The following is a 17248-nucleotide window of genomic DNA, read 5'->3' as shown; positions in this document are numbered from 1 at the left end:
ACTTAGAACACAAAGGTTTATTTCTCCCTCATCATACATGTCCACTGCTGGTTGCCTGCAGCTTTGTCACGTCATCTTCTTTTGGGACACAATATGTCCCCTCATCATAGGAGAAGCAAAAAGAGAGAATGGCTAAGCATGTGCCAACTCTTAAAGAGTCTACCAGTAAGTAACATCTTTCACGTTTGTTCACATTTCATTGATCAAAACACAACATATGGGTACATCTGAGTTCAATTATATGGCCAGGTATAATCTTTCCACAGAGAAGGACAGAACATACAGGTGAACAATAACACAGTCCATGACAAAACCCAGGGAGGAGCCCACATCAGTGCATATGGGTGCCAGCATTTCTTACTGTCAGACTTCATCTCCCACGAGGGAATTATTTTATTTAGGGCCAATCTTAAATCTTCTTGACTTATATCAACTAAGGAAGTAGGTTTTTCCAAAGAAGAATCAAAAGAAAATCCACTTTGAAATTTTAATTCTGTAAAATTGCTCTCCCTTATAATTCAGTAAATTGTAACATGTGGAGACCTCAGCTTCTGTGTGCTGTAGATTATGATATATGATGAAGTATCATGATATGATGAAAAAATATTTTATATTTTAATTTAATTTAATTTATTTGACAGAGAGAGAAAGAGGTAGAGGTAGAGGGAAACAGCAGAGGTAGAGGGAGAGGGAGAAGCAGACTCTCCACTGAGCAGGGAGCCTGATATGGGACTCGATCCCAGGACCCAGAGATCATGATCTGAGCTGAAGGCAGATGTTTAACAGACTGAGCCACTGAGGTGCCCTGATGAAAAATATTTTAAAATTTAAAAGGACTATACAAAGGTGGACTATTATTGTTACTACATTGTAATTGGTATTGACTCCCCTCTCTTTTGAACCCAGATGGTTTCTTATATTCCCATGTCCCTACAGATGTAATCCTCTCTACATATAGATCATCTTGAAAAAGATGCAGAAAGAAAAGCAATTTTAAAGAAATATCTAAGAAATCCTCAATAAAAGGAAATGGAGAATTTAAACAATCTGTAAAAAGAGGAGAGAAAAGGGGCTTCATGCAGATATCGGAATTGTTATCAACAGACAACACTCAGTTTCATTTAAGACACTTTTTTCATTTGGTACATAATGCATTAAAAATGAAAAAGAATTAAAATTGTTTCCACAAAGTGAAAGAACCACAGAGACATAAATGTAATGTCTAAAATATAAAGCTTCATAGCATGATTATCCTTTCATTAAGATGTAAGCAACGTTCTAGGAAATGTTGTGGTCCTAATTACAATATGATGGAATACATATTTGTCTCGAAAATAACACACGAGAAATATGTAATATTCATTGTAACAGCCAAAACTTTAGAAAAAGACACAAATATATTGTATTATATTTCGACATCTCATAAGTAATACCTAAAGAGTTCAGGCTAGATATTTCAAAAGAAGATGGGATGCTTTGAAAATGAGCTAACCTTATTTTTAAATTTCATTCATATGTATTTTAGTGAAGAAATACATATATTTCTATAGAAATAATTTCTCTAATAGTTAGAGACTAGGGGCACCTGGGTGGCTCAGCGGTTAAGCGTCTGACTCTTGGTTTCAGCTCAGGTCATGATCTCACGGTAGTGGGATCAAGCCCTGTGTTGGGCTCCATGCTCACTGTTGAGTCTGCTTCAGATTCTTTCTCCCTCTCCCTCCCTTTCTACCCCTCCCTGCTCTTTCTCTATCTCTCAAATAAATAAATAAAATCTTCAAAAAAATAGACTAAATGAGTTAATTATTTCTAATTTTTAATAGTCAAAAACTCTACAAGTTTATAATAGCAGATCATTGGATAAATTGGTATTTGCTCTCTTATGGCGTTATGCAGACCCAGAGATATATTGATTATATATTGCACTATACACATGTCTACACATTTCTTTGCTGAATTACATGTGATAATGTATTGCCTGAAAGGGAACTGTAACTATTATAGATAGTTATGTTGGAATCATAGCCTAGTATTGACTCAGATATCTAGAGAGAAGTTTTCTAGCAACTTCAATCACCTCAAAACCCACCATATATATTGAGAAAACACAAAGGTTTGAGTTGTCAAATCAGATTCACACAAATCATAAATTTACCCAGTAACAAGCTTTACTAATGATTTCAGGGGTACATGTAATCAAACAGCACAGGCAAAGCAGGGAAATATCCAGAATGACTAACATAACTTCCCAGGCCTTTCTTATCACTCAGGACACACTGGCCCATATTATCAAATGAAGCCTCCAAGAGATATGTACGATCACGTGGCTGACCCAAAAAGGAGCTATTCTAGCATGGAACATCTCCATTTTAAATAAGGAGTGTGACGTAGTATACATGACATTTCGGGGGGGGGGGCATGCCACATAAATTCATAGATTTTAGGTTTGTTTTCCATAAGCACCCAAGTCATTTTGCTACGGCAGTCCACAGATAATGACTCTCCCACTGGCACATACCATTAATGTTTGCTGTTCGTCTGTCACTAACATGTTTTAAAGAAATTTCATTTCCAGGCTGTCCTCAGTAAAGGAAGGCCTGCAGGCCTATACTGATCATTCCCCTCCCATTTTTACTATAAATAATAATGATAAATATCATTTATCAGAATAAGAGTGTGGTAGAGACAAGGGAAGTGAAAGAAAACAGAAAAAAGAATGCAGGAGTGACAAGAAAAGTGATCAAGAGGCAGGAGGAGTGAGGGTGGCAATGGCAGGCCACGCACATCTGAAGTGGAAGAGATGAGAACTGCCACAGCAACTGTAATACACAACAGAAGGGCCATGGTGGTGGTTACCAGCAGCGGCATTACCGAGAGAGGAAAAGAGAAAGCTAGCAGTCATGATAACTGCTAACATTTATTAATCCCCTACTTTGTGCCAGGTATTCTGCCTTGTGCTTGGCGTGCCTTATTTTATTTAATCATCACAGTTTAGAGAAGTTCTACTATTTTATAGACTGATATGGCAAACCATTTGCCCAAGCAATTGCAGGTAAGAAAGGAGCAAAGTCAGACTCAAATTCAGTTCAGTGACACATTATCCAATATATTGAATTGCCACAGTCTAGTATGGATGTGCTGTGTAGCAGGACTACCAAGGCTGTCACTCCAACTCAGGGCACCTCAGTGTGACAGCAAGGAAAAGAGGAACAGCATATATTTGACCAGGTGAGTACTCTGTCAGATAGAAAAGTTGTAGTGATCAGTATACAGATGGTAATGAAAGTTTTGGAAATAGGTAAGATTACTCAAAGACAGTGTGTAGAACGAGAAGAAAACAGAGCTGTGTTAAGAACACTAGGGAAATAATTTTAAAAGGGTAGCCCATGAGAAAAGACTAAAGAATGGACAAAGAAGGGAAAATAGTAACTAGGAAAAAAATGGTATCATAGAACCCAAGAAGAGAGAATATCACCAGAATTGGGAAGTCAACTGATGAACCAAAATGTAAGAAAAATCGAAGTGAACAGAGTACACTGGAATTAGGAATAAAAGCCTGTTGCTGAATACTGAGAGTAGTTTATTAGAATAAAATGTTGAAGACGGTGGGCAGAAGATTAAGGAATGGATGAAAGGTGAGGAAGAGAAGGTAAAAATAAAAGCCTTTAGTTGTAAAAAGTACTCTATCAAATAGGCAGTGGGGGCGTGGGTAGAGACTTGTTCCTGGCCTATGCTCCATGTGAGAATAATTCATCTAAGGTTCCTAAAATTATCATGAAGTCTTGTCAATAACTAAGTAAACCTAGAAATCCCCCACCCAGTCATTTAGCAATATTTTTCTGGACCTGAATGCCCAGATATCCAAGGGGAGGGGGACATTCTAGTGGACCCAAGGGCAAGGCATGAAAATTTTAATACAAGCCATAGCAACTTGGATGTCTGTAGGGTTCACATGCTACCCTAAGCCTGACTGTTTAGTTTCTTCTTTGTTTCTATCCCTTGCCTCATCTCCACACTGAGAAGAGTTGCCTGAATTGGACATGAAGCACTCAAGGTGACAACAGGCAAAGAATCTTTCTCTCCATTCTGGACCCATTCCACATTCTTAGTCCTGGGCCATGAAAGGTTGTGTGGGCCTCAGGGGCTGCAGCGCCCCATATGCTTATCTGTGGTTTGCAGACCCCAAGAGTCCAGTCAAGGCAAGAGTCATTCAGTGCCTCATTAGAGTTCTAGGTTTTCAAAGGCTGTGCCACGACAGCCCAAACCAGAGAACAAACAACCCTAGACAGTGAATGGAGAGAGAAATAAGCACATGCAAAGAGGATGAAAAGGTCACATGTCAATTGGACAGAGCAGGTGGAGGGATTTGGGGGAAAGCAGGCACATTCAGGCTACATTTACTGGATACAATATTTAGAAAAATCAGCTTGAATTCTGACATCTTTTTAACTGCATCGGCAGAACCTTAAACAGAGCATGACTTCCTTCCTCGGTTACCCTTTTGGCCAGAATGTTTAGTCTAGGAGGAATTAACAAGCCGCTAAAAAAAAGAAAGGGGAATCATGAGGGGTGGGGGGAAGGGGTTGAGATGTATCACATCCAGCAATACAAGTCTCCTGGCTGCTTTTCCCAGCAGTCAGTTCATTCTGCTGCATACAATAGGTCACAGGAATGATGGTGCTATGACTTTTCCTAACAATTCTGGTGCAATCATTCAGAGCTGGGAAGCAAGAAGGCAGAGACCGCACTTCCCCTTTTGGCCTAACAGAAAAGTGTTCAAGTGACTTTAGTGCTCAGGTTTATCCAGCAACTTCAATTCTTCTTCTCTGGACATCTTCTAACACTTTCTTATTTTAACCAATTCATCCTCTTGGGCTCTATTTTCATATAAGGCAGCCATGGTCTCCAGATCAACCACAGAGTCATCCACATTGAAAATGGCCTGCTGGGGGTCGCCTGGGTGGCTCAGTTGGTTGGGCGGCTGCCTTCGGCTCAGGTCATGATCCTGGAGTCCCGGGATTGAGTCCCGCATCGGGCTCCCTGCTCAGCGAGGAGCCTGCTTCTCCCTCTGACCCTCCCCCCTCTCATGTACTCTCTCTCATTCTTGCTCTCTCAAATAAATAAATAAAATCTTTAAGAAAAAAAAAAAAAGAAAGAAAATGGCCTGCTGGATATCCTTCATTTCTAAAGGCAAATTAGATATAAAGAGTCCCACAGTTTGAGATTGTTTTCCATCCAATAACTTGATGATCTTTTCAACCTTGTTCTTTTTCTCATAGGTCTCTGACAGAGGTTTTTTTCTTCTGCTGAGTTGTGTCTTTGGAAAATAAATACTCAAATTCACTAGTACCCTGAATAGCAGGTTCTTCTAAGGAATCGCAAAAGGTTGGTGTAGCATTTTGGCTTTTTTTTTTTCTTTATCATTTATTTGTATTCTAGTCCAGTCAAAAGGCTTCATGGGACAACTTGGCTCAATGGCTGGCTTCCAAGGACATTGGCTAGAAGAAGGGCCAATTCTGAAAAAGAGTCCAGGAGGAGGTGGGGGTGCAAGTCCTGGGGGTGTTAGAGCAGGAGGAGGCCCCCCACTGTTGGGCACAGCAGCGGAGTTGGGACATGGTGGTGGAGGAGGTGGGGGAGGCCCAGCACTTCGCAGCAGAGGAGGTGGTGGAGGTGGTGGCAGTCTAGCACTTACAGGTGGTGGTGGAGGTACTGGTAGCAAAGGTCCAAGTCCCAGTAGGAGAGAAGGAGGGGGAGGGGAGGGCTGGCTGCTGGTAGGGGTGGTGCAGGAGGGGGAGGTGATGACTTCTGTTGACTTAGTGAGATGCCTTCCACAGACTGAAGTGGTGATATCTGGCGGCTCTGTTGTCATTTGGGGGACAGAGTTGGCTTAAAGAGGCGATATTGAGCTTTTTGGGTATTATCCGGTTACTTCTAGTTATCTTGCCCTCACCTTCATAGGTTTTGAGGAAAGTCTCTCTGTCTGGATGAACACATTTCTGTAGGTCTCTAGAGAACTGTTATTTTCAGTGGAGATACATGCATCTCTCATCTCTTCACATCCTCCTCGCCATCAGTGGTCTATCTTCTGTTGAGATTTCCATGAGTAACAACTGCAGGCTCACCCTGGGTATGAAATGCCTCAAGTTCAACTTTGTGCTCCTTCTTCAAGTGTAAAATTGCAGTTTGGGATTCTGCTTCAATGTACTTCAATCCCTCTTTTCCTTCCATGTCTTTTGTCTTTGGGGGTGGTCAGACAGCTAGGAATCTGCCTGGAGTCCTTCATCCTATTCAGTAGGGCTGTGGTCAGGCTTCTTCCTGAACAGCATCCTCCTTATGCTCATTTTCCACATCTTCAAAATGGAGTCATGAGACCGAAGAAAAGACAAAGCCAGAGACCTCCTTAGGCTTTTCTTTCCGTTTAAGTTTTGTATCATCTTCCCTGCCTTCATGGCATAGCAGTATATTCATTTATTATTGCTTCTATAACAAAGGACCACAAACCTTGTGGCATAAAATAAATTTATTCTCATCATATCACCTTCTCTTCTCTGACAAAATCTCCTTCTGCCTCCCTCTTGTAAGATTGCATTGTAATCTTTATGTGATTACATTTAGGACAGATTCAGAAAACCCAAAATAATCTCTCTCAGGATCCTTAATTTAATCATATTTACAAAATCCCTCTTGTCATATAAGGTAATATTCACGGGTTTCAAGGATTAGAACCTAGATATCTGGGAGGACCTACCCATTCTATTATTCTGCCTACCACATGGTATAAGTCTTATACAATAATGTCCTCTTGTCTCACTCTAAATATATGACCATAAATGACAAATGGCATTCTTTAATACTCCACAATTCCACTGTACTGTATACTTACTCTGACACTAACCAAAATGAGTATTTCAAATCTCCTTCTTTGCCCAGTGATGACCTTATCTCCAGCCTCACCTCCTTTCCACTTATTCTCTCCTCTCAAATGATGACCCTGATAAAATAGATTCCATGTAAAGCTTTCCTACTTTCATTACAAAATGTACCTGTCTACCTGCAGCTAGACTTCTATCCATCCCCCCTCTATTTTTTCGTGCAATAAATGAAATGTCCCTGTTCATATCAAACCTCTCTATTTGTACACTAGCTCCCACTGCTGCTCACTTCTCATGAACTTGGCTCCTGCAATTGTCTGCTCTTTTGCATCATCTTTAATGAATCAAATCCTAGCATCACACACATTCTAAAATCTTCTTACTTTAGAAAACCAGCTTTTCTAAGCACCCTTCCCTGCAGCTATTATTCCTCTTCTTGGTCCCCTTTCACAATCCACTTATTGGGAAACATTGTCTATTGTCTGTCTTTTCTCCCTCACAGAGAAAGAGAAAAATAATGAATGACAGATTAAGAATAACTTTGGAAGATAGAACCAAAAACACTTGTTGATCTATTTGACGCAGGAGGTAAGTAAAAGAAAGGAACAAGAGTAACTCCTAGGTTTTTTTTTTTTTTTTTCCCACTTGAATAATTTTGTGGTAGCATTCACTGAATTGAGGAGAATAAAAGGGGAGTACTTTTAAGATAAAGTTGCAATTAGAGTCAGTCTCTCCTCATATGACTCCATCATTCAACTGAAAGAGCTCTTGGAACAAATGACCCCCATGCTCAAATGCTAATTTCAACAGCTATTTACTGTTTTAATTTTACTTGATCTCCAGTTAACAGTTGACCATTTGTTTCTTCTTGAACTATTTTTTCTTGGCTTCTGTGGCATCACTCTTCCTTGGCTTTTCCCTTATCTCACTAGGTATTTCTCAATTCCTTTCATTGATTTTTCTATTATCTAAAATCCTCTTTCATCTAAATATTGGAGTGTCCCAGAGCTATGCCCTGGATGTTTTTGTTTTTATTTTTGTTTCCTCTTTTTTCTTAATGTCTCCTTAAATTGTTTCAGCTGGTCCCATGGCTTAACAACCCATATGCTATTGGGTCTCAAATATTAATGGCCAGTGCTGACCTCTCTTCTGAACTCTAAACTCATATTTCCTACTGCCAATTAGACACCCCCCCTTGCATGTCTAATAAGCATCTCAGATTTAACATGCCCAAAACTTAAATCTGATTGCATCTTAAAAAAAGAAAGAAATCTTGCCATTTGCAATGACATGGATGGAGCTAGAGAGTATTATGCTAAGCAAAATAAGTCAGTCAGAGAAAGACAAATACCATATGGTTTCACTCATATGTGGAGTTTAAGAAACAGAACAAACGAACAAAGGGAAAAAAAGCAAGAGAGAAGCAAACCAAGAAGGGACTCTTGACTGTAGAGAACAAACCAATGATTGCCAGAAGGGAGGTGAGTGAGGTGGGCGTTAAGTGGGTGATGGGGAATAAGGAGTACACTTGTGATGAGTACTGGGTGTTGTGTGGAAGTGTTCAATCACTGCGTTGTACACCTGAAACTAATATTACACTGTATGTTAACTAACTGGAATTTAAATAAAAATTAAAAAAAATAAAAGGACCCACCCAGGTACCCATTATTTAATAGATGACCAATCTATCGAATAGATTGTCTTAATATCTTAATATTTTTCAAAGCATTTATTACTAAATGAAACTAATCACATTTTCCTATCAACTCATCATCTCCTCCCTCCAACAGAATATAAGCTTTCTGAGAATAGGGTACTAAGATATGTGTTATTCATTCCTGTGAGCTAAGAAGCTAAACCAGTACCAGATACAAAGTAGACAATAAATAGGTATAAAATAAAAGAATGAAAAGTGGAGGCTTTGGCAGCTGGTACACTGAGCATGGTTGAAGGAATTAGCCTTAAGGTAGAAATAAAGCATGTTTTTTCTTTGCTACCTTATTAGTGTAGATAATTTGGTAGATGAGGAAAGTAAGGAAATTTTAGAGATGCTTCTATGTACCCCCAATAGTTATGCCTCATTGCTTTAAGTTGCATGTGCCCAATTACTAAATTCATTGAGCATGAGAATTGATAAATTGCCCAGTCAGACTTGTAAGGTGTTCAAGTTGAGAAGGAGTCAAAAAGGATTAATATAAAATTTACATACAGTCCAAGCTTACAGAAGGATATTTGGCATTTTTCTTCGTTATGGTTTGCTTAGGAATGCATGTTGACATGTGAAGTAGAAGTCAAATATTGATGATTCTTTTTTGGTGCTATTAAAGAGTCTAGTTATATATTTGAAATAAATCTACCTAATGTTTTAAAATTCAGACCCTGTAGTTTTAAAAGGTTTTCAATGAACATTCTTAAAAAGTATTTTTTCCTTAAAAACTCAGCCATTCTTCATATCACTTACTTAACTAAGAATTGAAATATACTTTTCAAGATAAATGTCTTTAAAGAAATAGTAAGACATCACTCTTTCACAAAAAGCAATTTGAGCTGTGTTTGGACACCAAACATAATAAATCAATGTCTATCCCTTTCTCATTTTTTTTAAAAAAGTATATATTTTATGTATTTTGAGCACAAATGCAGGTCAATCTCCAGCAAGCATTCCATTAAATAATGCCAAACTGATGTTAATAAACATGTATAACTCAAATTATGTTAACTCTTTAATCACTCAAAAAAGGCTCTGCAACAAAGCCTTCTATTAAAAAATTATGGCTACATGCTTTTCATTTTAAATTTTATTTTGTGGGTGCCTGGGTGGCTCAGTCATTAAGCGTCTGCCTTTGGCTCAGGTCATGATCCTAGGTTCCTGGGATCGAGTCCCACATCAGGCTCCCTGCTCAGCGGGAAGCCTGCTTCTCCCTCTCCCTCTCCCCCTGCTTGTGTTCCCTCTCTCGCTGTGTCTCTCTCTGTCAAATAAATAAAATCTTTAAAAAAAAATCATTTTGTTACTTTTGAATAAAAGGTACATCTTTTGTTCATGATGACTCTATAAAATTTTATATTAATATAAAATCACTACCAAGAGTCTTACAATGTTCTAATATTTGAAAATAATTTCAAGTAGTTTCTATTTTTCCTAACAATCACCTTCCAGGTTGCTATTTATAAGTCCCTAATTCAGAAGACTCTCTGTGATGTTTGTTGATGTCTTATTTTAGCATTTGTTTTTCAGAATGTGCCACATTTAAGTTGAATTTGTGATTGTCTCTAGAATGATTCTTGTTTAACTTTTTATGATAGAATACTGCCTTGTTCCTTCATGCTTTCTATAAATATTTATCAAATCCCAACTGTGTACCAGGCATATTGTTCTAGATAATTGACATATATTATGGAAGAAAGCAGACTGGCATCTTCTTAGAGTTTTAATCTGGTTGGGACAGCCAGACAAAAATGAATATGAAACATAATAAACTGGTAAATTATACAATCTGTTAAAGACTAATAATTGCTCAAAGGAAAAAGGAAAAATAGAGCAGGGGATTTGAAATTAAACAGGACAAAAGAGATTTTCAGTTATTCTTCACTATAAACTACTCCAAAACTTAGTGGTTTAAAAGAATTTATTATTACCTTCTACAGTACCGTGTTTTAACTGGGCTCAGTTAGTTGGTTCTTGCTTGGGTTTCTCATGTGCTTGCAGAAAGATATTAGCCAAGGATCTTGTCTGGGCTAGAGGTCCAAGATGGCTCAGTCACATGGCCAGCAGCTGAAGTAAGGTGAGATTACTAACCAAAAGAGCCTATAGGTGGCCTCTTCATGTGACTCTGGCATCATAACATGGAGGCTGGACTCTGAGAGAGTGCTATCAGTGACCATCTTGAGAGCTAGTATTTCAAGAAGCCAAGACAGAAGCTGCAAAGCTTCCTCTGATTTAACATCTGATACATTCTATTAGTTATAAACAAGTCACAGGCTGGCCCAGACTCAAGGTGGGGAGGCTACACAAAGGTCATTGAAGGTCATCTTTAGAGACTGGTTATCATAAGAAGTTGTTGCAATTTTAAGTAAGATGATCAGGTTTATTAAAAAGTTAAGTGTTTAAAAAGGGGAGTGATTTAGGCAGGCAGATATCTGAAGAAAGATCCCTTTAAGCAGAAGGAACAGCCAGTGTAAATGCTTTAAGGCAAAACCATACTTACCAGGTTTAAGGAGTTAAAGAGAGCTGTAGTGGAGTGAGTGAAGGGAAAACTAGTAAAAGATGAGGGCAAATATTATGGGGGCCAGATCACTCAAAGCAAAAATCAACCACCAGATTAAGCACAATGATGGTCATTGGTGACTTGATAAGAAGTTCAGAAGGAATGAAGTCAGATTGGAAGAGGTTTAAAGGAGAAAATAAGTTATGTAAATGAAAGCATAAACAATCTTTCCAGAAGACAGACCTCGGAGTCTGAAGAGGCTAGTCTCTGTAGGATAGCATAGTGAAGGAAAGAGAACAGCAGGGAGAAAACTCCAGAAATTTGCACACATTTCCCCTTGAATATTCAGCTGGGTACTGATCAGCACATGTTTGTAAGGAAACAACCCAAGCCTATGAGAATAACCACCTGAAGGATTAGAGGAAACAATATTTGGAGTTCACAGAGGTCTGGGAATAGTAGGTGTTTTTCAGGCAAGGAAACTCATAATTCATGGGGAAAGGTGAGCAGAATAGAAAGATACTGCCTATGGAACAATAAAAGCCCAAAACCAAATAATGTTCTGTTTCTATGTAAGTTTAAAAACAGGACCCAAAAGAATCAAACTGTCTAAATAACTATTTCCCAGAATAAAGCTAAAGAATATTTATAGGATAACAAAAATATCCATGACCCAAAGGTAAAAATCATAATGCCTGGCGTACAATAAAAAATTACCAGATATGCAAAGAAGTAAGAAAATTTGAACCATAATGAAGAGAAAAACTTATCAGCCAAAAACAATCCAGAACTTGGTATTTAAATATATTCCAAAGATGTGTGTTTTTTTACATGTGTAAAGTAATAAGCATAACAATAATAACAGAAAGGTCAGAAGAAAAGAAATATAAGAGTGACATATTCTTACAAGCTGCTTACACTGTCTGTGATGTGGTACATCACTTAATATTACTTGAAGACAGAAACAATCACTAACATAACTAAAGAATCATAGCTAATTATCCAGCAATACACATAAAATGGAAGAAAAATGTTCAGTCCAAAAGAAGGCAGAGAAAGAGAGAAAAATACAAAGAATAAATATTAAGACAAACATAAAACAAGTAGCAAATAGTTGACTAATACTTAACTATGCCAATAATCACATTAAATGTATATAAACTCAGTATTCCCAATTAAAAGGCAAAGATTATCTGATTGGATAAGAAAGCAAGACTCAATTAGTTGCTGTCTTCAAGGAACCCACTTTAATGCAAAGATACAAATAAGTGAAAAATAAAACAATGGAAAACGGTATGCATGTTAACAATAAGCAAAAGAAAACTGGAGTAGCTATATTAGTATTAGACAAAATAGATTTCAGAGAAATAAATATTGCCAGAGATAAAGGATGTCATTATACAGGGGTACTGGAAAACTTTTGGGCTTGGATATGTTCATTATCTTGATTGCGGTAATAGTTGCATGGTAAATCCATCAAAATTATTAAACATTACATGTTTAATTAATTAATTTACATTAATATGTACTTTATATGTCAACTACATCTCAATCAATCTGTTGCCAAAGATCAATAAAGAAATAGATGGAAGAAGCAGTATGCTTTGATGCTAAGGAAATGATCCAATATAGATAGAAAAATGAATGGTAAAAGAGAGGAGAAAATTTCTGGAGTATGTCCTTGAGTAAGCTTGCTTTTTTGTAGTTTATTTAAAATTTTAAATCCACTTCCTTGTTCCCACTGACATCTCTTTATAGCCATTATCACCACTCTGTCCAGGCTATTATCATCTCTTTTTGTACTGCTTAAATCCTTTGCTCTGAGAATAAAAACAAAACTCCTAAAAATGGCCTTTAGGACTCCATGATCTGGTCCTCTTTACCTGTTGCTCCATCTTTTCTTCAGATTTGCTCTTATTCTCCCCTTTCATCTATACTAACCTCCTTACAGCCCTTATATTAGCTTTCTAATGCTGCTGTAACAAAGTACCACACATTGGATGGCTTATAACAACAGAAATGTATTGTTTCACAGTTCTGGAGTCCAGAAGTCCAAAATCAAGATGTTAGCAGGGTCATGTTCCCCCTGAAATGCCTGAGAAGGATGTGCTCTAGGATTCTCTCCGAGCATCTAGGAGCCTCAGGCATTCCCTGACTTAAATGGTGTCTTCTACCTGTGTCTCTTCACATAGTCTTCCCTCTGCACATCTGTGTCACATTTCCCCCTTTTATAAGGGCATCAGTCATATTGGATTAGAGCCTACTATAATAACCTCATTTCAACTTTGTTAAATCTGCAAAGCCCCTATATCCAAATAAGATCACATTCTTAGATACTGGGGATGTGGACTTTAGCATATTTTTGGGGGGTAACACAATTTAACCTGTAATGGTTTCTATGTTTATTGAACTCTATTTTGTCAATGGGCCTTCATGCAGCTCTTCTGCCTAGGCAGATCCTTTTCCTATTCTTTCCACCAATAACTGCTACCAATCCTTCAGATCTAAACTCAAGGGTCACCTCTTCAAGACTTCCTTCAATATGTCAAATCCCCCGATCACAGACTCATATAGTCTTGGAAACCCCTCCCTCATAACACTTGTTAGAGCTACAAATTTGCATTGTAAGACTACTGAAATATGTACATCTCCCTTCAGTAAACTGTTAAATCCATGAGTATAGATAATGTGTCTGTTTGCTTACCATTTTATCTCTATCACTTTGCAGAATACAGAGAACATAGTACATTATCAATAAATATTTGTTATAGAGTGGCTGCACCAGCTTGCATTCCCACCAACAGTGTAGGAGGGTTCCCCTTTCTCTGCATCCCCACCAACATCTGTCGTTTCCTGACATGTTAATTTTAGCCATTCTGACTGGTGTGAGGTGGTATCTCATGAGGTTTGGATTTGGATTTCCCTGATGCCAAGCGATGTTGAGCACTTTTTCATGTGTCTGTTGGCCATTTGGATGTCTTCTTTGGAAAAATGTCTGTTCATGTCTTCTGCCCATTTCTTGATTGGATCATTTGTTCTTTGGGTGTTGAGTTTGATAAATTCTTTATAGATTTTGGATACTAGCCCTTTATCTGATATGTCATTTGCAAATATCTTCTCCCATTCTGTCGGTTGTCTTTTGGTTTTGTTGACTGTTATGTTAATCACCTTACATTACATCATTAGTTTTTGATGTAGTGTTCCATGATTCATTGTTTGCATATAACACCCAGTGTTCCATTCAATACATGCTCTCTTTAATACCTATCACCAGGCTAACCCATCCCCCCACACCCCCAGAACCCTCAGTTTCTTTATCAGAGTCCATAGTCTCTCGTGGTTCGTCTCCCCCTCCGATTTTCCCCCCTTCATTTTTCCCTCCCTACTATCTTCTTTTTTTAACACATAATGTATTATTTGTTTCAGAGGTACAGGTCTGTGATTGAACAGTCTTACACAATTCACAGCACTCACCATAGCACATACCCTCCCCAATGTCTAGAGAAAGGGGAAACTTCCTACACTGTTGGTGGGAATGCAAGCTGGTGCAGCCACTCTGGAAAACAGTATGGAGGTTCCTCAAAAAGTTGAAACTAGAGCTACCCTATGACCCAGCAACTGCACTACTGGGTATTTACCCCAAAGATACAAATGTAGGGATCCAAAGGGGTATGTGCACCCCAATGTTTATAGCAGCAATGTCCACAATAGCCAAACTATGGAAAGAGCCAAGATGTCCATCAACAGATGAATGGATAAAGAAGATGTGGTACATATATATATACAATGGACTATTATGCAGCCATCAAAAGGAATGAAATCTTGCCATTTGCAACGATGTGGATGGAACTGGAGGGTATTATGCTGAGCAAAATAAGTCAATCAGAGAAAGACATGTATCATATGATCTCACTGATATGAGGAATTCTTAATCTCAGGAAACAAACTGAGGGTTGCTGGAAACATAATAAAAAATAAATAAATAAATAAATAAATAAATAAATAAATAAATGTTATATAATGAATAAGCTTATTTTTAATTAACTAAGTTGCTAGTTAATGATTTCAAGTAACACAAAAGCTTTAAAAGATATTTCTATTACTGCTGTAAGAGAACAGAAATATCATGAGGGCCTGGCAAATTAATCAATTGGTTAATTAATTATATAATTTAGGTAGAACTTTAAACAAGTTTTTCATTATATGATACTGCAGTAAGTTGGACATACAAAGTGGTCTATTTTCACTTTTCAAATTAAATCAATTTTGTTCAAATATGTGAATCAATATGAACGTTAAGTATAAAATCGATTCTGGAATGGTTTTCAATTGTCCCCTATATTTTCTGGTTGTGGCACATATTGAAATTAGTCTTGGCCATGGGTATGCGCTGATCTAGTTTTAATTAAAGATCTTACACATTTCTTTGCATACTGTCTGCCTTTAGTATAAACTTTAAAAAAAAAAAGACCTATACTATCTTATGTCTTAACTATGAATATGCATATACACCATATAACATACAAGTTAGGACCACATTTTAGTGCTATACCTGATTGATATTCTGAGCTTTATTAACAAGCAAATTTGGCTTAATTAATCTTTAATGAAATGCCAGTATTGACAGGATAACTTGAAGCTTTAACAAGCTTTTTTGTACTCTGCTAGATCTCAATATGATAGGCAATGCTGACAACTTTTATCAGCTATGAATTCAGTGTTGTCAGTCTGGAGTCAGGATGAATTTTTTTTATGTACTTACAAAAACACAAAATTGAAGAAAGAAGTTATGGTTAGAACAACACAGAATCCTTTCCTAGATTTGAAATTAGAATATTCTAAAATTTTCTATAAACTATATGTTAATCCTTACATATTTAGAAATATTTAAGGATTTTTTTTTCAAATTTTAAGAAAAAAATCAAACGAAAACTTTTCATAGTATGTTGCCCTAGTTTCTCAAAATGTAATATTGCTAAATATCTACCAAATCATGTATACATGCGTACAGGATCAGTAATAGTACATAATGAAGCTAAAAGGCCCTAAATTCTATACCTGAGATATGATTTGCATATGTATGGTCTTCACCTTTGAATTGAAAATAAGGTGATACAAGAATAAAATACATTTCAATGCGAAAAAATAAATATATAGAAAATAATTCACTGATTTCAATAAATTTTATAGTTAATGGCATATATGTATCTTTCAATGCACACTTTGCATGTGAAGTAGTAATTAGTTATTTAATTCAAACTTATATTTTATATCATGTCGCCTTATTAGGTAGTTTTTCTCCCCAGGAATAACTTTATTGTTTTAATTCTATGAGTTAAACTTATTTTTTTAATCAAAAGCTGTTTCCACTATAATAAAAAGTTTTACCTACACTTTATTTTTTTAATTTTAATGGCAATAACTGCCTTTATTTTTTATTACTGTGAATATTCAATACATTTTTTTTATTAACATATAATGTATTATTTGTTTCAGGGGTACAGTTCCATGATTCATCAGTCTTACAATTCATAGTGCTCACCATAGTACATACCCTCCCCAGTGTCCATCACCCAGCCATCCCATCCCTCCCACCCCCCTCCATTCCAGCAACCCTTAGTTTGTTTCCTGAGATTTAAGAGTCTCCCTCTCTGGTTTCATCTTGTTTCATTTTGTCTCCCTCTCTGGTTTCATCTTGTTTCATTTTTCCCTCCCTTCCCCTATGATCCTCTGTCTTGTTTCTCAAATTCCTTGTATCAGTGAGATCATATGATACTTGTCTTTCTCTGATTGACTTATTTCGCTAAACATAATACCCTCTAGTTCCATCCACGTCATTGCCTACACTTTAAACAACAAGTGAGCTCTTTGTAATATCACTAAAAGGATTATGAATTCATTATCGGGACTCACCATTCAGTTTGTGGCTTTAAGATGTTGATGTCACATTTAAACCAGTCTGTTTTTCTACTCCGTAATTCCATTAGATAAAACATAATAGCTATACTCAATTTCTTGTAAGCAGTTGAATCAAATAACCAAATGTAAAGAAATCAACAATATCACCATCATCATATGATTGAATGGGTTATGGGGGATAAAAAGAGCCATGAAACTTAATTCCTATCCTCCAGGGGTTATAATCTGGTTTGGAAAACAGACAAATACAACAAA

At 37.1% G+C, this 17248-nt stretch overlaps 1 protein-coding gene and 1 pseudogene across 1 annotated transcript in view; both read right to left on the bottom strand.

Moving 5' to 3' along the window:
- SPAG16 (sperm associated antigen 16) overlaps positions 1 to 17248 on the bottom strand; it is a 943524-nt gene that overhangs the window by 618633 nt on the left and 307643 nt on the right. The gene's annotated exons all lie outside the window — the stretch shown is intronic.
- LOC123838499 (formin-1-like) lies at positions 5096 to 6347 on the bottom strand (annotated as a pseudogene).

This window comes from Mirounga angustirostris, unplaced genomic scaffold (assembly GCF_029215605.1).
Source record: "Mirounga angustirostris isolate CCGP_5_RB_7025 unplaced genomic scaffold, mMirAng1.0.hap1 SCAF_3, whole genome shotgun sequence".
NCBI classification, from domain to species: Eukaryota; Metazoa; Chordata; class Mammalia; order Carnivora; family Phocidae; genus Mirounga; species Mirounga angustirostris.
The sequence above is the reverse complement of the archived record's forward strand: the minus strand, read 5'-3'. Positions and strand labels throughout refer to the sequence as shown.